This window comes from Haliotis asinina, chromosome 2 (assembly GCF_037392515.1).
Source record: "Haliotis asinina isolate JCU_RB_2024 chromosome 2, JCU_Hal_asi_v2, whole genome shotgun sequence".
NCBI classification, from domain to species: Eukaryota; Metazoa; Mollusca; class Gastropoda; order Lepetellida; family Haliotidae; genus Haliotis; species Haliotis asinina.
Window position 1 is genome coordinate 93,087,112 of NC_090281.1, and position 24,141 is coordinate 93,111,252.

Below are 24,141 nucleotides of genomic sequence, written 5' to 3' on the forward strand. Positions count from 1 at the left end.
GCCTGAGGATAATTCACCAGTATTTCCCATCCTCTTCACACACCAGTGATGCTGGTCAAGTGAGGCTCCAACTGGAGTAATTAAAGTCCAAGTGTAGCGAGGACATTTCAGTCTTGAACACTGCAAATGATGAGATAAGGTTTTAATTGCATATCATTCCATGGAGAAACAGTGTCAGTATTCTTCAAAATACAGATATAGGCACAGTGCACACCACGTACAGGTGGGGTACATCGTAATAATATTAATTTAAAACAAATGTAAAGTCTCAGTGAATATCATTGTTTCGATCCCAGTTTTCATAACCAATTTGGAGACAGAACATGTCTCACAACTGTAGTCAAGTTGTGTTTTGATGCTACTGAGAAAACTTAATGTGAGAATCTGTTAACTGTTCCTTTCTATCACTAGTACCAATAACTTCTAGGTTGGTCCTTAAATACGTGTCCAGTCAGTCCAGCAATTTGTTTATGCTGCACATTCCTCCAGTTAATTGCTGAAACCATATCAGGATCAATCCAGCATATGCTGTCTGTTTTGTCTGCCATAAAGTGTCCAAGGTAGCCTGGGGTGAAACAGCTGCCATGATAGCTCCAGGCAGCAAGTCAGGTCCCTCTTTACCTAGAACTAGTCACGGTCACCTGATGGCATCAAAACAACTGGCCCTATCAAAACATGTAGACTGGTGGGGTCAGTACCAGCAGCAAAGACTTGAATTAGCCTGAAGAACAGGAAGCGGTGATGACATGGACAGCTGCTTCTGCTGGAACATGGTGATGGCCATTTAAATTCAGTTTGAAGTTCATTGGCAAGGTTATAAATAAATAATATTGCTTTTTAAGGATCTACTGTCTATTTTATAAGCTTGTTGAGGACGGCCTTTCTTATTTGAACTCATTTCTTCTCTGAGTTGTATAAATTAGTTCTGCACTGCAGCACTAAACGCATTCAGAATGTGACTGGGGAAAATGCTTTTCCAAATGTAGCCATGACCAATATTGAGAGTATAGTTACACATTTTCTCACTTTTGAAGATGTTGAGGGATTTTTGGTATTGTATTTTGTGCATACTAGGTGCCTGTAAAAGAATGAGATGTTTTGTATTTATTGCCTAATGAAGGAAAGTAGAGATGAGGATGGCACTGTCATACTGTCATTGTATAGAAGGTGAGAACAAGAGTGAACAGGAGCATTTAGGGTATCTGTTGCTTTAATTTTAAGCTTGTGTCGTTAATATATACAACTGTGATGGCATAATACTGATCTATGTCACTCACTCACTTACCCACTCACTCACTCACAGACCACCCCACTCACTGACGGAAGACTCTAGAACACCCACAAGCTACATTTTATCATTAATGTATTCAGCAATCTTTCTACTTTTTTTACTTTTCATGAACTCAGGGTAATTGTTTCATGAGGCTGTCATCACTATTGCACATCAAATCATGTCAGCATAATCCATTCTTTTCTTGCTTAAAAGAACACAACAAAGTCACATATCCATGTTTCTACTTCCATCACATACAAATAACAGTTTACAGTACATTAGCACAACTGACGGGGCACGCAATGAAGCCAGGTTGGGATGACTGACCCCTTTAATCCCCCAGACTGTCCAGCAAGCACCTGCAGCCATATATAGATGGTGTGGTCAGCTGAGAGAGGTAATTACCCTGGCATCCCTCAAGGTATTGAACTGGACAAAGTTAGCATGGTCAGTGTTTGTGTGGAGAAAGGTGGACGTCCAGCGGACACTCACACATGGTAACCTTCTGTAGCCAGGGCAGATATTGTCTACTTCTCTGGTCAGCTGCTTGTAATGAGATTGGACTATATTTACAGTTTATTCAGATAGCCGGGGCTAAGTGTAATGGACTACTGTCATGACAAGCTTTTTTTGTTGATGTTGTGTTCCCCACCCCCACCCCCCCTCTCCCCGGCTACAAAGTATCCCTCACTCACTCTAGAGATTCAGGGTTAGGACATGTCCCTTCCCCTCACCTCTTCCCCCAATTCATCCTAGTTAGTATAGTTGTGGTAGTCTTGAAGGTGAACATTCCCACCAACTCCTCATCTCTGAGAATGTCATATTCCAGAGCTGTGACCACCACGCCAAACCATGAAACCACAAACATGTTCACATGTCACTCTTCCTCCAGGATAATCAGCACCAACAACCAATCCTGAAACCACAATCATGGCCTACCTCCTCAACACCCAGCTGATACATATCCTGATCACAGACTAGATAAACAGAAACCTGCCACACACACACACACCTTCGGTCACCTGCCACATACAAGCAGCACACTTTCACACACACCTTCTCAGGGCCCTTGCCCACTCCCTGAGCCACACCCACTCTAATCCAGACACCAACACCAACACTCACAAGTCTTATCATCACGCAGGTCTAAAGTTCAGTGTAATGTTGAGAATAATTCTTAGTCTCTTAAAATTTACAATTTTACAGTGAGTGAGTGAGTCAGTTTAGTTCAGTTTACAGTACATTATTATGGCAAGAACTGGGTGGACGTACTTCACTGAAGTAATGTAGTTGAGAAACATGGCTTTATGGAGCCTGAAAATCTTTGTATCTCTGCTGTTCCACATATAATTGCTGTACCGGATTTGATCGGCACACACTCGCACTCGCACTCTCACGCTCAGTCACTCACTCACTCATTCCTTCATGTGAAGTGAATCTGTATGTTTCTATATCCTTGTATCTACTGTATTGATATTTGTAGATTATATAATAAGATATTTTATTGCATAGCGTTCCTTGAAAAAACAGTGACAATATTCTATAGCCTACAAATGTATTGCTACTGTTCCTTCATGGAATGCTGTACAATAAATATCATATCTTACACTGGTGGAGTGTGCAGCCTGTTGATTGTTGTCCTGATTCATAGCCTGCCTATAAACACCTGCAATGGCCGCTATAGAACAACCATTTCTGTCAGTCATCCTGGTGTTTTCCTTCATTAAGCAGATCAAAGTGATATCTAAGGCCAACAGATGAACAATCCTGGGTAATGCATGGTTGTCATACCCAATATATTTGATATTTGTTAGCCATTTTGTCAGTTATTTTATATAAATTGTGTTGAATTAATACATAATTTAAGTTAATTGATATTTTCCCATCAAGATATTGATGTAAAGTCTTTGCATTGCTGCTGCTTTTTAACATTTTTATGTGGAATGTAGTCAGTCATTGTTGATATTTAATGTATTTCCACGTTCCCCACAAATAATTTTTGGAGTTTATATGTACCCTAAGAGTATTGTGATTCTATCACATTGACATGGAAGAAGTATTGGTGAGGTCAAGCACACTCATACTGTATCACAAATGGGTTGCGCAGCATAGAGAAAATCACCAGTCTTCTTCCATGCAAGTGAAACGAGCAAAGGTTGGCAATATACTTTCCTTTATTCGGTTCCAAAAATATTTGTCATATCAAAATAACATATCGCCACCATATTTACTGGGTTGTGCTCTCACATTTCCAACCCCATGTTGAACAACTTTTGTTTTTCCATGGAACATTTTGGTGTTAGTCTAATGGAGGGATGGGCTTTGTTTCCGGAGCAGAACTTAAAAACAGTTCAAGATTTTTCTGCAAAACTTGGTAGATATATCAATCATAACCTAAAGTGGTGCCTTTTGCTATGTACAGGTTTTTGTGATTTATTATTTTCTCAGTTTCCATCTAAGCATTTTTTACTCAGTATCAAAAGTGAGAGGTGTGTTTCATTTCCGGAGCAGAACTCAAAAACTTCTTAATATCTGTCGGTAAAACATGGCAGATATGTGTTGCAGATCCCAAAGTGGTGCGTTTTGGTTTTTAAAGGTTTTTGTGATGTATTATTTTCTTGGTTTCCATGGAAACGTTTGGGACTTAGTCTCAAGATGGAGGGATGGGCTTCGAGAGCACAACTCGAAAACCATTTCATATCTTTCAACAGATCTTGGCCGATATATAAGACAGATCTTGAAATTGTGACTTTGCCGATTCCAGATATGTGGGATTTATAATTTTCATGAATTCCATGGAAACAATTCAAACTTAGTCTAAAAAATAAATGAGTAACTGTCAGATGATTTGTCCTTTCAAACATGTGGGGGCCGGGGGTATATGTTCTGATGACTCTTGTTTATGAAGTGGTGTGGCTCTTATGCTTGGAAAGTGGCCTGATGTGAACACATTATTGAACAGTTTGCAGAAGTGATCTATTATTATGGGACTGATTGATTTCAGGAATTCATTACTAATATAGTCAAGGTCTGTGCTCTTGTTGCATTTAAGTTCATTTATGCAAGTCTTAACCTGATTGTCGTATTTAAGGGACTGTTGTTACGCTTAGTACAATATTCTGGAGTCGTGGTATTTAGGGCCGATTTTGAATTATAAAGTGTTTTAAAATTATCATATTCTCTATGCTGTGCAACCCCATTTGTGCTTAAGTTTGCCTGTGGGTCAAGTGAATCTGTCCATCACGGCTGGTTACACTGATGGTGAGCACCCATCTGGACTGGTCATTACCCTAAGTATGGCCACACCATGGTCCAGTCTCCAGATTCCTGGAGCAACCCATGGTAAATATCTGGTATCTTGACATCAGAAGACAGACCAGTCCATCTTGTTAGAATCTTGGGAAGCAGCCTCAGATTGAAGATAACATTCTCAGGACATAACTTCCTGTCAGGCCAAGTGTAGGTCTTTCAGTTGTTTATTGTGGAAGTGACACTTCCCACATACCAGAATGGCCAGTTAGAGACAAATGGACTTCTAGCAGTGAATCTTGTGCTTGACCTGTCCACTTTAAATCCATCTTGGTAAGTGTACATCTGTCAACTGGTGAGTTGAGCGTCCCATATGGACCTGATCTGGGTAGTTTGTGGGATGACTGATGGGCAACAATGACATGCAGTGTACACATACAAATTTCATAGATTAGATATCCAGTGTTAATTGGCATGACTTATGTTATGCTGTCTAAATGTGTTACAGGTGCAGATCCTTGCATATCTTTGTTGATCCAGAACACATTCTACCTAATCAGAACAATATGAAGCCAATGGTGAACAAAAATTATGACAATTGTATAAATTTATGAGGAATATATGGAAATTCCACTTGGTTGTATTAAGCGAAGACATTCTTTGTATTCTTGCATTATTTTAGTGATTGTTTGTGTTCTGATTTTAATTATTCAATAAATCTTGAAAAATAGCTATTTGCAAAACTTTTAAACACATTTTGACCAAATCCTTCCATTCCTACTGACGTATGAATTAAAAATCCATGAATTCAATTATGCTCTCATAAATAAACTTCTCTGGATTATTGTTTCTATGCAAAGTGGTGTTAATTGCAGGATATGCTTTATCATGAAATGAGACATGAAGCCTGTGTGGAGCAGTATTTTACAATTAATTTTAATGTCACCTTTATGAGAATGTTTATCTTTTTGTATCAGGACATAACTTTCAGTTCAATATTTGTATTAAACAGCAAGGTTTGGTGACACGTTGAGCATGAATTGTAGCTTTACATTTTATCATGAGATAGTGATTAACTGTTTCCTTGTTCAACAACATGAAGTTAGGATAAGCAGACTGATCTGCAACCTTCTTCTGATGATCATTCCCTCATTTGAATTCCAACTAATTATTACCCACAAACCCTCCACCATGTCAGGGTGTCATCCCCGCCCCAGAAGTATGGCATATTGTGCTTCCCAGATGTCGTCTGCTCCTCAACCAACAGACGGGACAGCAATGTTCATGCAGTAGCATCTACCGCTGTGTGCGGGATTTACAGCGACATTGGAAGAGAATCGTCTTTTGTCTCTGCATTGTAGCGTAAATGTCACAAGTGGGTTCTGGTCACATGGTAATCGTCAAGGCTTGTCTATCCTGGTGTTATATGGGGACCCTAATTATTGAAATTAATTTGCTGTTTGGATCATGATGTCTGTTTGATGGTGTTAGTGTCATGTGTCATGTGCAAACAATAGGCATGTGTTGGGACTGGAGAGTTTGGTTGCTGCTTATTGCTGGTATATGGTATGAAGTTTGAAATCTGATGATTACAGAGGTAATGTTTGTGATTATGATGTTGGTTTTTATCATTTTATGTTGGTGTTTATTATGATTGGATAAAAGTAGTTTTGGAACATGGGGTGGACATCATGTTCAGGGCAGTCAGGAAAAGGCATTATATAATCATATTACAAACTTGTAATGAACATTAAGTTTACTTTATTGGAACTATGATCTCTCTACACAGTTTAGTTACCTTTCTTGCATGAAATTTAGTGGTGACAACATGGCTGAAATAATGCTGATCTGGCGGAAAGCCCAACTGAACTGTTGAACTGTGCAAATTTCTTACACATCATTCATGACATATATTTTTCTTATGTAAAGTTTAATATTTTAAAAGATGATTTTCTGGGATGTATTTTGTGTATTATTTTATTTATTGAGAGTAGTTTTTTTAAAGTTAAGTGAGTGAGAGTGTGTACATCCAGGTACAGTTTCTGGTGATTTAACTGAAGTGTTTGTGATAATGGGCATCTTGCTCTCCCACATTGGGCTGTTAATGTTACAGGTTTTTCATCTGAACAAGCTGTAGACATACTATTTCATCTGAACAAGCTGTAGACATACTATTTCATCTGAACAAGCTGTAGACATACTATTTCATCTGAACAAGCTGTAGACATACTATTTCATCTGAACAAGCTATACTATTTCATCTGGACAAGCTGTAGACATACTATTTCATCTGACCAAGCTGTAGACATACTATGTCCACTCTCAGGTAATCTGACCACAGATTAAAAACCTGTCAGTTTTATTTGGAATTGAGTACTTTATATGTTATTAGTGGTGTTATGACATAGCTTTGATCGTATTTGATAGACTGCTGTGACAATGTGTTTGTTCAGAGTACTCATGAGGAAATTGTGTAAAGTGGTAATTGGTGGTTGTTATGTCTGTGCATTGATATGTGTGTTACTGACAGATTCATGTGTTCATATACATGTTTTTGTGAAAAGATTAGTAAATGTGGGGTTTCTTTTGGAATCAGATGTTTGTTTAAAGTCATCTTAGTAATCAGAATCAATACTTGTTGTGGCAGAATTTTCTAAGTCCCTCCCTATCCTGTCAATGTGGTATGCTTGCTGATAGCTTATTCTGTTAGTTATGAAATGAAATATAACAGATGTTCACAGTAGGGTATGGTGTCTTAGAACGAAACAGCCATCATGGATTTACATGATGCAATAATGTGAATGTTCAGAGAATCAAGAATATTTAGATTCCACGACTGAATTTACACTGGATATAGAAAATGAAGATTGGCCAGTTCAACAGCATCTCGGGACATTACTTCCTGTCATCTTTTGTGGTAGAATATATGACAACACACCTTCATAGGTATAAGACGTGACAACATGCCTTCATTGGTATAAGACATGACAACATGCCTTCTTTGGTATAAGACGTGACAACATGCCTTCATTGGTATAAGACGTGACAACATACCTTCATAGGTATAAGACGTGACAACATGCCTTCATAGGTATAAGACATGACAACATGCCTTCATAGGTATAAGATGTGACAACATGCCTTCATTGGCATAAGATGTGACAACATGCCTTCATAGGTATAAGACATGACAACATGCCTTCATTGGTATAAGACGTGACAACATGCTTTCATAGGTATCAGACATGACAACATGCCTTCATTGGTATAAGACATGTCAACACCTCTTCATTGGTATAACACATGACAACACAACTTCGGTCATAAAATACATGACAACATCTTTGGTGGTATAATGCATGATAATACATGGCACCACACCTTCAGAATACAGCCAAAAAGGTAATGAATGGCAGGTGTATTGTACAGATTTGCTTTGGCTGGGAGCCAGTGCTTATCCTCTGTAACATATAGTTGTACTGAGTGTGTAGGTGATGGGTGAGGTGTGCAGTTTAGAATAGTCGATAAGAAATCCATCACATGATGTTCAAGTCAGCTACTGGTGTTTGACATGGAGCATCTCCCCTTGCCTGCATGTATATAGCAAATATAGGTTCAGAGTATCACTGCTGATATTGTTGGCAAGCTAACTGTTGTTATACGTTATCTGATAGAATTGTTTCGTCTGTTGAAACATGGGAGCGCTGTATCTTACATCACCATATGTCAGCTGGAATGTGCTTTTCGATTGGTCAAGGCTGAGGTCATGTGACCCTGTGAATGATTCCTTTGGATCCTGTGCTTTGGGCAATGGGTCGTGTGGTTTTCAATCTGTATGAAATTGACAATAATTGACAGGTTGTCGGTTTCACCTTCCCATCATTGCTTGATATGTCTATCAGCCTCAGCTGAACCCCTTTGATCTAATTACAAAATATGTAACGGTAACCTGGAACTGTGGATAGAAGCGTGTGGGATTTCTGGTTCAGATTATCACAGACACAGGACACCAGAATAGCCAAGGGGATCCGTCTGCTGCCCAGACATGCCCACGGAGATTCAGACTGGGAATGAGGCTTAGGCATGGATGTCAAAGGTCATTTGGGCTAAGATGAAAGAACATCAATATGGAATATTTGCGCAGGTGTGATTCTTACCCCAGGAGGTTTCTTTGCCATGCAGGAAGCCAGAGCTCGACATTCCACGACCTACCTATTGTGTTGCTTCTCAAAGCACCCCCTAAGGGAATGATAAAACACTAGCTGGGGATAACCAATCGCTGGCATTTGATCTGTAGCAGTGTGTAGACATTGAGTGAATTCATTAAGCTTTGGCACCAATGGTCCCTCCAAACTTAGCTGATTGGGGTAATTGTGCTATGGGTGATATTTTGGTCAGACAAGTGACGTTCTTTGGATGGGACATGACCTGATGCCATTTTTTTTAAGTTGGCATCGTCTGATGACTTACTTATTTTGTTAGATTGAGTGATGTTGATTGTGATGTGATATTCTTGGTAATTATTGTTGATTTTGTTTCATTGCAGATTGCAGATATAAAGGATGAAGATATTGTTGAGTTCCAGGTCAGTTTTTAGTTTGTTTCTGTAGATAATGAAATAGGTGTACAGATATCCTGTTTACTGATCCTATCACTGATGTTATGTGACATGGCTTCTGATAAAATCTATACCATGTGAAACGTTCTCCAGATGCATATGATCGACATGGGATTGTCATAAACTGAAAAACAAAACTCAACAAAATGTTTCTTGTGTTATATGGAAGACCTCATTGTTTTTAGCCATTACTGACAGGAATTGTGAGCACTGAGTCTTTGGAGATCTTCGAGCCAAATTGTACAAATAATCAGCATTTTTGCAGCACAAGAAAGTGTATGAGACCAGGCGTAGTGCCATACCAGTGACATTCCTAGCTGGAAATTGTAATAATACATGCTTTTTTATGGTTATTGTTATTTACAGAAACAGTCCCCCATCTTGAACCATTATGGGATGGCTAGCATTGATTCATATGGGAGATTGCCCATAGAACAGTCTTTTTCTGTGACATAGAGACCACATTGGACCATTTCAATAGTCTCTCCTCAGACCATAATGCAAGAAATATTTGATATAAGAGTGACAATGACCATGCATTCAGATAAACAATGAAACCTGGGACATTATTTTGTCATCTACACCAATCATGACTATGATATGGACAATATCGAGAGCTTCACTGCTAAATGATGAGCATGCTTATCCTGATGTGATCACTAATGGACAGTGCATTGGGGATATTTGGTGTCTGAGACAACACAATCACTACATGGCCTGGAGACCTGGTGTCACATGTAGGTCTCTAACACTGCAAGGAATCAGAGTCAACTGCAGATCAAAGAAGACTATAGATATTAGTTCAAATGGCGTAGTGGAATCGTATCGTCTGTTTTCATAGTCGCACATCACAGATGGTTTTGCAGAGTATATCGATTCTGAAACGTTTTCGCAAGACATCTGCTGTTGGTATGAGATTCAGAGAAAACAATAACGTCATCTTGCTGGCTTCTTTTGCTCTTTTTCTCTCAGTGCACTGTTTTCTTTTGGAAGCAGACTGCTCTTGACTATCAGCTGTGAAAATGTTCTTCAGAATTGACCCAAAAGTTTTCGTTAGGTGACTAATTGCATGTTTGCCGTCATTATTTGGACAGACCTTTCTGAGTATTTCAATTAGAATCGTCAATCTAACTGTCAGCGATCTAAAGAAGATGCATCTAAATGGTTAGAGTTATTGTTTGATACTTCGATTTATGTTTTTCATTGTATCCGCTTGAAGGTTAAAGCTAATTGTTTACTTGTTCTTGAGAATTGCCCATCTCCTCTCTGAAATATTTTTCAATTTAGGGTTAATAGAGTGTGATGTTATAAACTTTTGGCATGACTATATCTTACATATAATACCCACAACATTCAGTGTGGCAAGCTTGTTAGAAAGAAAACAATAAATAGCTTATGTAATGGTTTTATACAGAATATCTTACATTAATGAATTACCCCAAAATTAAAGTATTTAAGATGTTTGATTCATGAAGGTTTAAGGCTGCTTACAATAAAAACATTTTCTGGGAACTCCCACTTTTGATGTGGCAGTGTAGCTAAGATAATGCTGCTTGATGTTAAATATTTACTTGATAGCTTGTTCGACTTGTGTAAATTGCGGTGAAATTGTTGATGCAGCAGAAAGCAGTGTTGGCTCATTCATTCAGTTTTGAACAATCAACAAGGTATGAAGTTCTTATCATTGACTTGATTAATGATGAAGAACTTGCTTTTGGATAGAGAGGCTGCATATGGCTACAAGTTATGGTGCCTATCTTAATGGATGAATAACATAGAAATCTGGTCTCATTCATGGTTCACATCGGTAAGTTGAAATTAGTTTTGGGGGCAACTCCTCCTCCAACCTTATGTGTATTTAATTGCATTCTGTGTTCTGTAAAATTTGAACCTCTAGTCTTTCAACCATCTGATGAATGTAGTTGTTGTTATGTTTATCTTCAAGCAAAATAGTGTGTTTCTGTTTTGATGTCTGTAAACATCCTATTATTTTCAAGGTCAGGCTGATATACGTCAGGTTAGCTCCGTTTAAGGTCATGTATAATCATTACACATAAAACTTACAAGAAAGATAAATAGCAAGAACTTTGCTGTGTATTTCGAATTCCTTGATATTTATAAACTTTTCACAATGTTTTTTTGTCAGTGAAATAAAATACCGGTAGCATGCCGTTAAACACCTGTTTCGCATACCTCTATTAATATGAAAGAATTGGTAGTTCAGTGTACACAATTTTTGAAAGTATTTAGTGTATAAGTATCACTGAAGGATGTAACTTTATGCATGACAGCGTCTTGTATTGTGTATAGAGCGACAATGCAGTGTAGTTTTACACCTTTATTAATGTCTGGATTGTAACAACTCTAAGTGTAAATGAAATTCAATATGACATTTATTTGTTTCAGTGGCTTGTATTAAGATCGTATTGTATGATGTTAGATGTCGTTATTCGGAGCACAAACTAGTGGTGTAGTGGTTAGGGAAGACACCAAATATATGTGACCTAGGTGTCATACTGTGTTGTGTCTATGGGCAGGGCGCTTTGTCTAGATGGCACTCACTCCACCCTGTTGTTTAAAATGGGTACCTGAGAAGTGGATATATGGACTTATATAGAAGCACTTAACAGTTTGTAGCAGCTTTGGAAGTACAATTCCGTAACAATGTAATGCCAGAGAGCAGCAGCATGTTGGATTCTAGATGCAAAAATTAGCATTATTATTATTTTTGTTATTTGTTAGTTTATCAGATAGCTTGATGTCTGGCATTTTCTGGTGTTAGACTAACAACTAGTCAATGAAATATGTAACAGAAAAAAGATTCATTGTCAAAATCATAAAATATGATGAAATGGAGACCTGAGATTTTCTTAATGTGAGAAGCTGTGGAAATCTTCACATACCAAATTTTCCAGACTTGTGTCAGCTTTCTTGGATATATTTGCTTCAGGGTCTGTATGACTGGTGTGTGAGAAACCTGTGATCAGGATCAAATGAGCTAGTATACCTGTATGGCTGGCATTGATTTCATCATGTTCACCATTGACCTAGTGCATTTATCAAAGCTCTGGCCCATCTGTAAGAGGTTTGACATTAGGTTGATTCATGCTCTGTCCTAGAAGGGAGTTGGTCTTGAAAGAACACTTCTTGCTTCATATTAAAAGTCCTTGACTTGATTCTTGTCAACCGTTTCTGTATCTTTTGTTCCTGAAAGAATTCCTCTGATCTCTAGTCTCAAGATAGGTTTAACATATCTTCCCTTGATGTGTACATTTGAAATGGAAATCCAAGCATCGCTTTGCTGTGCATAACCAAAAGTCCGACATGCCCTGTCAGGTGGTGACACGCCAGTACACACACCTTACTGCCTTGAGTGGCCTTAATGACATGTTAACTACAATGCAAGTTATGACAACATTGTTGTTCAACGGAAGAAGGCTCTACACAAGGACAATTCAGTGACCTTGACCCTAGTTGGTTGGTTCTGGTTTGTGTTATATGACATTCAGATTTGGAGATGATCTGAATATGAGAAGTTATTCCCGATTTTTTGCTGCACAGGAGCAGTATATAGATCATTATTCCTGATTATTTCTTCTTCATTTATATTCAACGTCTAATTTGACAGCAGTATTTATGTATCAACTGCTGTTGTGAGGATCTTGGGCAGTTCAGTTCACAGAAGTGAGTATGGATAAATGAAGGCATCAAAACCCTTCCAGAATCACAAAAACCTTAACCATGTCAACTGTAGTAATATTTCAGTGCCACCTGTTTCACCTGCAGTGATGGAAATTGAGTATGTACCTGTGCCCATTTGTATGGTGCTGTGTCCACACACTAGTGTATGCTCATGGCTCCCAGTATATAAGCTGTGAGTGGAAGACCAGTAGAAAGATCTTGGGGGCTCCACTTTCCAACAGATGTCTGTTACCTTGTCTGCTGCTCACAGTTACATTTTCCAAATGAGATCTATCTGTTTAATTACTATACCGCAGAACACAAACAAGTACGCAGAATACAGGTAATTAAAAAACTTTGGCAAAGTGAAAAAAAATCAAGCATTAAAATGAATCAAATGTAACTGACAAGAATAACTGCATGGCACATATTCTGAAAATGCAAAATGAATGTGATGTTTTGTCATGGATGTTTTACTCAGATTTCGGTGAATTCTTTGATGATTTGTTTGTTTTGTTTTTTCCATAGTTTTAGCCCAAAGGCTTAAAACCCATAATCATCCATTAAAGAAATATTAAAAACTTCCGATCTGTTTGTTTGCATGGAGCATTGATAGATTCTAATGAAGCAGTCCGATTACACTGAAAGTCCATTCACTTAAACATATAGCAAATATTATAGTAATCTTCCTCTCCTTCAAAATGCATGATTAATTATGGGAGAAATGGATTAAAATGATTAATTGCTTGGGTAAACAGCGGAGGAGTGTTTGTGCACTGTAGGCTATGGAAGACAATGGTAGGGTAATTGAAGCAAGTACTTATTGACTTCCATCAGTGGTCTCATTAGGTAAAGTGATATAATGAATGGCAACTCCATACAGATTAATTGTTGATTGGAATATTGTATTGATGGCTATTGTGATGTATTGATCTTGGTTTCTGTCAATCATTAGCGGTATGTATGGAAGCTCTCAGTTAAAGCAAGGAGGTCGGACGGATCCTAATGAGGCGTTGAACGGTGTGTTGGACGGACATGTTTGGATGATTTGTAGACAATTTGGTTCAGCTTCCCGAGATATGGTGGAAGTTTTCACGGTCAGATGCTGGAAAATAATAAAGGCATTATTAATTAAATGTGAAAGAAACAATGAAAATAAATTTATCAAACACAAACATAATAGGCTGTGACAAGTGGAAGGAATATATGAATAAATTATAAACCTATGGGTATGATTGTTATGACAAACTGATTCATTGGATGATATGTAAAATAATCTCGAAGAAATGTTTGTTAGTGTGTGAAAGAAGAAATAGATATTATCTGATGAGTTGTTACATGCTCTTATGACCGGATGTAATGACAATATTTCGTGAGAAATTTGGCACTTTTACTTATATGCAACATTGTTTGGTTGAGTAAGTGAGTTGAATGTAGGACAAAAAGTCATCTTTATCGGGCAAGTGTTGCCTCATCCTGGCATAAAAGTCTTCACAGATTATCCTAGTGGACAGTTCACACTTCCAAAGGTCAGCATGACCACATACAGAGCTGATAAATCAAGATACATAATCTGCGATTTGATCTCATTCCAGAATTCAGGTACTGCAAAAAGTTATCCCAATGCTAAAGCTGTTGTCACCTCTGTTTAATTGGTGCTCAGTCAGACCCCTCTGCTAGTCATAAGAGGCAAACAAACTGTGCCATGGGTGAATGTGCGTTGTATGGCCACATTATAGAAGAATTAAGGTTGCTCATGTCATCAGTCACTAGATGGTGTGGACCAGAATACTTACAGTCGTCATGTAGGTGACATGCTATCAAATTCAAACAACAAAGGCAGTGATGTCGCATGAGCTGCACCATGTCTTAAGGGGAATTACTTGACAAGTTCTAATGACTTGTGATATTTGTGTCTTCCACAAACACATTAGACAAAATCCTTTACTTACCCAGGAGCATGGCAAACTTCTTTTTAGCATTTCTGTATATGACATTTTCACACCCTTAAATAAGGGTCTTGATTCCTGTGTAGCTGGAAGATGCATACATCATAGATTTCTAATTTGTAAAATGTCACATTTATACACATCAGGGAATTGGTGGATGTAGAAAGTGGGGAAAATCTCATTCAATTAATCTGCTGGTTTGAATGTGGCAGATATTTTAAATTGTTTCAATTAGATTATGTCTGCTCTTGGACTTACATTCAGTCACATTTGATATAAAGTAATTAGAAGTTGATATAAAGAATATTTCACACTACAGAAGGGACGTGGAGGTTTTGTGCGTGGCTGCCTCCCTACCATGTTTCACTGCTAACTACTCTGTCATGGTGGCTCCATGTGAGACAGCTTTAGCCATTAGGGACACTTAAAGAGCTTATTTCAAATGAAAGAAGGTGAATAATTTGACTGTCGTGTCAGTTTCAGTAAAATATGGAATGAAAGGAAAGATATTGCCTCTGTGATGTGTTTTTGAATTTTCTGTCAGTTTGAATTGCACATTGTTGGATTTGAAATACGCATGATTTTGCATGTCGAAATGACAAGCAGCACACTCGTACATCAAATATCGTGCTATTGTTGCGTCAGCCTCACTACAACTGGAAGCTAGGTTATAAATATGTGATCATGTACTTGAATAGTTTCAATGTGTGTAAGGGTCAGCTCCAGGCTTCAGCCACATGGAGAGGTTGTAATGAAGGCCCCCGTCTTTTCTGTCTGGCACGCTCAGCTGTAATCTATCCAGGTGTTGTCAATAGCGCTGGTTATTGCCAGTCAATCAGTGGCAACTGACCGCCCTAAATAAACACTGGTCATTATATAGCCTAATGACTGACTCGCTACACTACTGAACATCTATATCTACTTTTACTTACAGGAAGTATGATGATGTGTTGTGGAGGTAATGGTTTGAAATTAGCGTGTGTGTATTGACATGCAAGATGATTGATTGAAATCATTGTGGAAATAGATTTCAGTTTGTGTTGAATGTTTGATGAGAACTTCAAAGTACAGAGTGTAGCAGGTAAGTCTGTTGTGTGTACGTCAGTGACATGTCCTTCCGAGGTAACAATGGGGTCATTTCTCATTGGCCAATTTCTCATGCACCACACTTGTTCTTACAAGGTAAACCAGTAAATGAGGATGTTGACTTGTTTACTAGCAAGAACCTTCAGCACCGATTTTCCTTGTCACGATCAAGCTATGTGTATACACAATGCCTAATTAGGAAATATGCATGTCAACTAGTGTTGAAGTATGGGTTAGTCAACAACCCGTGCTTGTTGAAAGAGGCAACTAACAGGATTGGGTACTGTAAACAGCCAAATTTTCACGTATTTCACATCAGACTTCATGATGTGAGAATAGAAACATGCGATAATATAGATATATCAGTCACTTTATTCAGATCAGTCCACAACATAAAAACAATACATGTGTCCCTGCTCAATCACGTGTCACCGCTGGACTAACCTGGATTAACATAGTTCAATCACGTGTCACTTACTGATCCTCTGACACACAATTAAGAAGGATTAGTTTTGAAATCAATTACATTTGTTTTTAGATCACTACGCAAATCTGTTAATCTTATAACAACTCAATGGTCATGCACCTGCGTGTTATGTAAAAACATTCAGAGACGCCCTCTGTAACAAGATCACATTCTCATCACAAGACCGAGCTGTTTCCTGGCTAACGCTAAGATAATTTCTGATATATGTCAGCTAGCACCTCGTGAAAATAAGAAGACGCGGAAAGGTTTAGTGACCATCACTTGCGAAAATTGAAAGGCACGGAAATAAGACAGTTTACAGTATTCAGACTCACTGACTTGGTTGACACATCATTGTATTCTAATTGTGTAGATCGATCCTCATGCAGTTCATCTCTAGATCGTCTGGACCAGATAATATTATTTACAAACCGCTGCCATATAGCTTGAATATTAATGAGTACAGTGTTAAACAACCAACCAACTAAATGTTTTTATGAGAGACACCTGTGACTGATACTACCAATGGTTCCTGTACAGCATGAGCCGATGTTCCATATTAGGCTGCTGTGTAGTGATAGAACTGACGATGTTCCCTATTAGGCTGCTGTGTAGTGATAGAACTGACAATGTTCCATATTAGGCTGCTGTGTAGTGATAGAACTGACGATGTTCCCTATTAGGCTGCTGTGTAGTGATAGAACTCAGGATGAGTGAGTTGGGTAAGACACCAGGTGCTTGACCAAGCCCCTCAGCTGAATACCATTCCAACAGGACTGTGACACAAGTGTCAAACCAAATTTACAAAGCCTGTAAACAGCTTCCCGAGTTATTAACTCTATTGTCAATTTGAAGGAAACCTGCACACACAAAAAATATGTACACTGTGATGGTTGAAAAGACATATTCTTGAAATATTCAAAACTGAAGTAAGCTTATCTTGATGAAGTCATTTGCTAAATACCATTACTCTAAAATCTAACCTTCATCATTAGCAGAATGCTATTATCCTAACATCTAACCGTTGTTCTTCTGTTTTAGCAACTCTCTTAAAGCTTCACTTAAAAGGAAAACTCAAGACATGTTGACAAATAAGATTTCTTGTGACTTCAAAGAGAACAGAAGTGAACACAATAATGCCTTCAAGGAGATTGACCTTGATCAGCCAATATGGAATGTAGTTCACAAAATTGCTTTTCTGTAGTAATACTGTAAGAAGGTTGGAAAGAAGTTCATTGGTGTGGAAAATAGTATTTGGCAAGAGACCAGTTCTGAATCCTTGTCAAGTGAGTGGGTATTTTTAGTTCAAAACATAAGTCTTGAACAAGTTTCCTGTTTCCAACCTATCAGAGTATGTTTCCTTGTAGATTTGCTGTTTATAAATAGACTTCAGTTTAAATTATTTAGTGCCTGAGAGCATGAATTTTATCCACAATCCAGCAGTCTCAGTGACTGACCGTAGCAATGATAGCTAGAATGCAGTTTGGAAAAAATGAATAAAAACTGATAAGGATAAGTATACCCACATTACCCTCTGTTATCTGGGTTGGGTAATAGTCTTCATTTTGGCATGCATCTAAACCATTTGGCATGATTTACCATTTATAGACATGTACATACCAGCCAGCAAAAACTGAGTCTTCCTTCTGAAGGGAATGTATGTTGCCGGTAGATACTTTGCCACTTATTATTCGTGCAAATAGGATTTTACTGCTTTTGTGGATATGTCAGTAAAACTTTGATGATTGCAGGGAAAAAGCTTTACTTATTTTTGGTTTTGGGTTTTTTTAGCTGCATCCAACATGAAATCAAGCAAGTCCTATAATATGGCCCTGGGCTGTGTAGTAATATCTGCAGTGATTATTTTGCAGTGTTATATTTTTACAGACCATGTGGGGGAAGCTTCCAAATGTCATACCAAATATCTTGTCTGATGACGTCATCGTTGGCTACAACTTACAGCACACTGGTCTTGAAATGAAGTCAGCGTGAACTATTAAACATGTATGACATTTTAGATGATTCTGCATTTAGAAATAGATCTGTCTGGGACATTCTGATTGGAAATGTGCTTGAAGTTTCTTCTAATGTATGAGACTTCAAAGTATGTTGTTTGCCAGTCACCAGCTTTGGAAACATTTCACTAAATATTTTTCTTTTTTTTGCCAACTGTTTCTGTAGGAGTTTGTTTCTGTACATTTACTGGCTCAACATGTGAGAGACATCTCTCCATGGTCTCTCCACACATCTGAGATGTTAACCACTTACTTTCCACACAGTTGAGACATGAACCATAGTTTCTCCACACATGAGACATGAACTGTTGTTTCTCAACCCACATGTAACATTCACTGTATTTTCATAGAAAAGTGGTTTTAAAAATACTTTCTGATGTATACCATGTGTGATACAGAGCTAATGAGTAGGAATACTGTGCAAAAAAAAAAGCATAGCGTTAAGCCATTGCCCAGTATTCCACCTTGCGCTGCGAGTGGAAAAATGTGGACAACAAAAATGGACTTGCTTACCACTTATTACACTTTTCACTTAATCTGGGGCAGTGGGATAGCCAAGCGGTTAAAACACACTGAAGACCCTGGTCTGATTCCCTACTTGGGTACAATCTGTGAAGCTGATTTCTGGTGTCCCCTGCTGTGATATTGCTAAAAGCAACAGAAACCCAACTCACTCACTCTGTCTCACTTGTACTTTGTGCCTCAGACCTACGGTTCAGAAAATATAGAAATATATATACATGAACATTGCTACCATAACTTTCCTCACTTCAAGAAGTTAGTACACAAGCATGGGGAAAACACAGTCAGCTGGTTAGAATTAAGAAATCTACCAGTCCACAGACTGTTACCTCTGGCTCTAGAATATTGCTTTGTGGGAATGAAACATCAAATATATTAAGGGGTTAGGGCTTTATGAAATATTGTACACATATTCTTTATGAAATCTTCTGGCTAGACAACTTCTGAAAGTGTGAAGTGAATTGATCTCATGTTTGATATCCTAAAGTCTGTGGCGAGGAAGGTTACTATGGAAATGTAGACCGTTTTAATAGAGAGGAGCATAGCTACATAACTGACAGAGAACCCAGGATATTTTAATGACGAAATAGACTCTAATTGATTTGCCTTAAAACCTTGGAGTTGCAGTGGATGATCAGTTAGATACATTAGATACACATAGTTGCTGTTAATATTGTATACCGATAACTAGGCACGAAGGCCTTTGGTCTTTGATCTGATGATCATGGGTTTGATTGTATCAGCAGTGGCAAGGTGCTTATCAATGAGTCTATGATATGATATATAGAATTGGTCCAGCAAAGCAGAAAAACATCATTGATTTTGCTTCTCATCTGTCATTTCCTGATCAATTTGCCTATCTACAACTTGTAGGATTTATTACAGCATTCCCTGCGACAAATGGACTTTTATTGTATTTTCCAACATTTCTCGATGACCCAATACTTTATTGATGTTAAAAGTAAACCTAGTACTAACATTGGTGATGCTATATCCGGACGTCTAACTACATTCAGGTTTTATATGTTGATATTTCATTTAGTATCAATCAATCAATTGCATTCTGCCTCAGTAAATTCATTGTTTTTTCCCAAGCTGGATCTCCTTCACAGATTTGCTAGAGTGAATTTCTATGGATTCTGTCTCTCTTAGGTGACATTAATTCAAAATGAGATAATCCAACGTAAGTGTGATGCTACGTCATTTCTGGCCATCTCACTTTGATTTAATTTCCTTTTTCCACTGCCGCCTGGCCCGTGGAAGCTTCATCTCAAAGATAGCTCATTAACAGAGCTTAGTTTTGTTCCTATTTGTGATCATGTGTCGGAGTGATATTAATATTTTTATTTCTGTATTTATTAGTCTTTTTCTTCAGTTGATTGTGTAAAGTTTTGGTCAAACTCATACGTGACACAGAACCATTTACAGTATTTTGTTATGTCATTTATGGTTTGGTTCTAGGATTGTGCCACAGACCTATGTCCCTTAGCTGTAGTAGTATGTGCTAGTCACAGATAAAGAACCGTATTGTTGTATAATCCTTGGTCTTTTGGTGAAACTGCATCAGGGTCCTTGACCTTTCATCTGACATGAACTATAAATAATATGATGTTTAATGTGGCTTTATGCCCTTCATTTCTCACTCACTCACTCACTCACTCGCTCGCCTTGATCTTCAGTGCAGTCTACAGATGGGATTAATATGTCTGCCCTCTAACTGGGGAACTGTCATTTGTGAATTAGAAATGCAAGTGCAAGGAGAATCACATTGTGACAGCTGTGGTGAAATTTGATGACATGCGCAAGTCTCTGTCATGCAAGGATGCACAGGTTATTTCATGTGCATCACCATAGCAACACGCAGCTATCTGCATACTGCGCAGATGTGCAGGACTGCTATGTTTTATGTTGGTCTCGTCATGCAGGTTGACCTTCTTGTACTGTTTAACCACGTCATGGAGGATGTCCTTGTGGAGCGGGTTCACCATGTCTTGTGGGTTGACCTTGTGTGGACCAATCTCAATGTTTACGCTAATCATGCATTTCAACTGGCAAGCTTGGGTGGCACTGTAGTTGAAATCACCACAACTCAATGTACAGAGTAATGTCCCTTTCATGTGCCAAGACCCTGCAAACAGGGTTTCATGTATGGATTTTCCACGATCCTTTTGTTCACAACCATTTTGCTTGGATTTTTCAACTTGGTAAGGGACTAAGGTGTGAATCAGTGTTGGGCTTCAGGAATAGCATTCAGAAGGGCATTATGAGTTGTGCATTGGTCATGAAGGAAACATGGGCTGATTTACCCTTGATGTTTGTTTATGTTCGCCTCGCCCAGGCAACTTAACAAACTGCAACCCATGGGCCCCAAGGAACCAGTGAACAATGTGTTTATTATATCAAACACCTCAGTGTTAATTTTGAATTATTTGAAGCACAGGTTTTTGTAACCATCGCTAGATTTTGCAGACGACAAGAGGTACAAATTTAGAGTTCTCTCCCTTCCATAGATTTGCATTCACAAAACATCGATAACTTCCATACATCATACGTGATTCAGTGCCATCTGAGATAAAGAATTATTACCATGAAGTAGCAGATGGGTCCAGGATTTCAAGCAGTGTGCATAGATATGTTATTCACATATAGGATACATTGAAAGTAGCAGATGAGTCCAGGATTTCAGGCAGTGTGCATAGATATGTTATTCACATATAGGATACATTGAAAGTAGCAGATGAGTCCAGGATTTCAGGCAGTGTGCATAGATATGTTATTCACATATAGGATACATTGAAAGTAGCAGATGAGTCCAGGATTTCAGGCAGTGTGCATAGATATGTTATTCACATATAGGATACATTGAAAGTAGCAGATGAGTCCAGGATTTCAAGCAGTGTGCATAGATATGTTATTCACATATAGGATACATTGAAAGTAGCAGATGAGTCCAGGATTTCAAGCAGTGTGCATAGATATGTTATTCACATATAGGATACATTGAAAGTAGCAGATGAGTCCAGGATTTCAAGCAGTGTGCATAGATATGTTATTCACATATAGGATACATTGAAAGTAGCAGATGAGTCCAGGATTTCAGGCAGTGTGCATAGATATGTTATTCACATATAGGATACATTGAAAGTAGCAGATGAGTCCAGGATTTCAAGCAGTGTGCATAGATATGTTATTCACATATAGGATACATTGAAAGTAGCAGATGAGTCCAGGATTTCAAGCAGTGTGCATAGATATGTTATTCACATATAGGATACATTGAAAGTAGCAGATGAGTCCAGGATTTCAAGCAGTGTGCATAGATATGTTATTCACATATAGGATACATTGAAAGTAGCAGATGAGTCCAGGATTTCAAGCAGTGTGCATAGATATGTTATTCACATATAGGATACATTGAAAGTAGCAGATGAGTCCAGGATTTCAAGCAGTGTGCATAGATATGTTATTCACATATAGGATACATTGAAAGTAGCAGATGAGTCCAGGATTTCAAGCAGTGTGCATAGATATGTTATTCACATATAGGATACATTGAAAGTAGCAGATGAGTCCAGGATTTCAAGCAGTGTGCATAGATATGTTATTCACATATAGGATACATTGAAAGTAGCAGATGAGTCCAGGATTTCAAGCAGTGTGCATAGATATGTTATTCACATATAGGATACATTGAAAGTAGCAGATGAGTCCAGGATTTCAAGCAGTGTGCATAGATATGTTATTCACATATAGGATACATTGAAAGTAGCAGATGAGTCCAGGATTTCAAGCAGTGTGCATAGATATGTTATTCACATATAGGATACATTGAAAGTAGCAGATGAGTCCAGGATTTCAAGCAGTGTGCATAGATATGTTATTCACATATAGGATACATTGAAAGTAGCAGATGAGTCCAGGATTTCAAGCAGTGTGCATAGATATGTTATTCACATATAGGATACATTGAAAGTAGCAGATGAGTCCAGGATTTCAAGCAGTGTGCATAGATATGTTATTCACATATAGGATACATTGAAAGTAGCAGATGAGTCCAGGATTTCAAGCAGTGTGCATAGATATGTTATTCACATATAGGATACATTGAAAGTAGCAGATGAGTCCAGGATTTCAAGCAGTGTGCATAGATATGTTATTCACATATAGGATACATTGAAAGTAGCAGATGGGTCCAGGATTTCAAGCAGTGTGCATAGATATGTTATTCACATATAGGATACATTGAAAGTAGCAGATGGGTCCAGGATTTCAAGCAGTGTGCATAGATATGTTATTCACATATAGGATACATTGAAAGTAGCAGATGAGTCCAGGATTTCAAGCAGTGTGCATAGATATGTTATTCACATATAGGATACATTGAAAGTAGCAGATGAGTCCAGGATTTCAAGCAGTGTGCATAGATATGTTATTCACATATAGGATACATTGAAAGTAGCAGATGAGTCCAGGATTTCAAGCAGTGTGCATAGATATGTTATTCACATATAGGATACATTGAAAGTAGCAGATGAGTCCAGGATTTCAAGCAGTGTGCATAGATATGTTATTCACATATAGGATACATTGAAAGTAGCAGATGGGTCCAGGATTTCAAGCAGTGTGCATAGATATGTTATTCACATATAGGATACATTGAAAGTAGCAGATGAGTCCAGGATTTCAAGCAGTGTGCATAGATATGTTATTCACATATAGGATACATTGAAAGTAGCAGATGAGTCCAGGATTTCAAGCAGTGTGCATAGATATGTTATTCACATATAGGATACATTGAAAGTAGCAGATGGGTCCAGGATTTCAAGCAGTGTGCATAGATATGTTATTCACATATAGGATACATTGAAAGTAGCAGATGAGTCCAGGATTTCAAGCAGTGTGCATAGATATGTTATTCACATATAGGATACATTGAAAGTAGCAGATGAGTCCAGGATTTCAAGCAGTGTGCATAGATATGTTATTCACATATAGGATACATTGAAAGTAGCAGATGAGTCCAGGATTTCAAGCAGTGTGCATAGATATGTTATTCACATATAGGATACATTGAAAGTAGCAGATGGGTCCAGGATTTCAAGCAGTGTGCATAGATATGTTATTCACATATAGGATACATTGAAAGTAGCAGATGGGTCCAGGATTTCAAGCAGTGTGCATAGATATGTTATTCACATATAGGATACATTGAAAGTAGCAGATGAGTCCAGGATTTCAAGCAGTGTGCATAGATATGTTATTCACATATAGGATACATTGAA

At 38.0% G+C, this 24,141-nt stretch overlaps 1 protein-coding gene across 9 annotated transcripts in view; it reads left to right on the top strand.

Moving 5' to 3' along the window:
* LOC137274609 (teneurin-m-like) overlaps positions 1–24,141 on the top strand; it is a 303,728-nt gene that overhangs the window by 139,215 nt on the left and 140,372 nt on the right. For all 9 annotated transcript variants that reach the window (XM_067807895.1, XM_067807889.1, XM_067807897.1 and 6 more), the window contains one exon: positions 9,069–9,107. The gene's annotated coding sequence lies outside the window, so the exon portion shown is untranslated. The remainder of the gene's footprint in view (positions 1–9,068; positions 9,108–24,141) is intronic.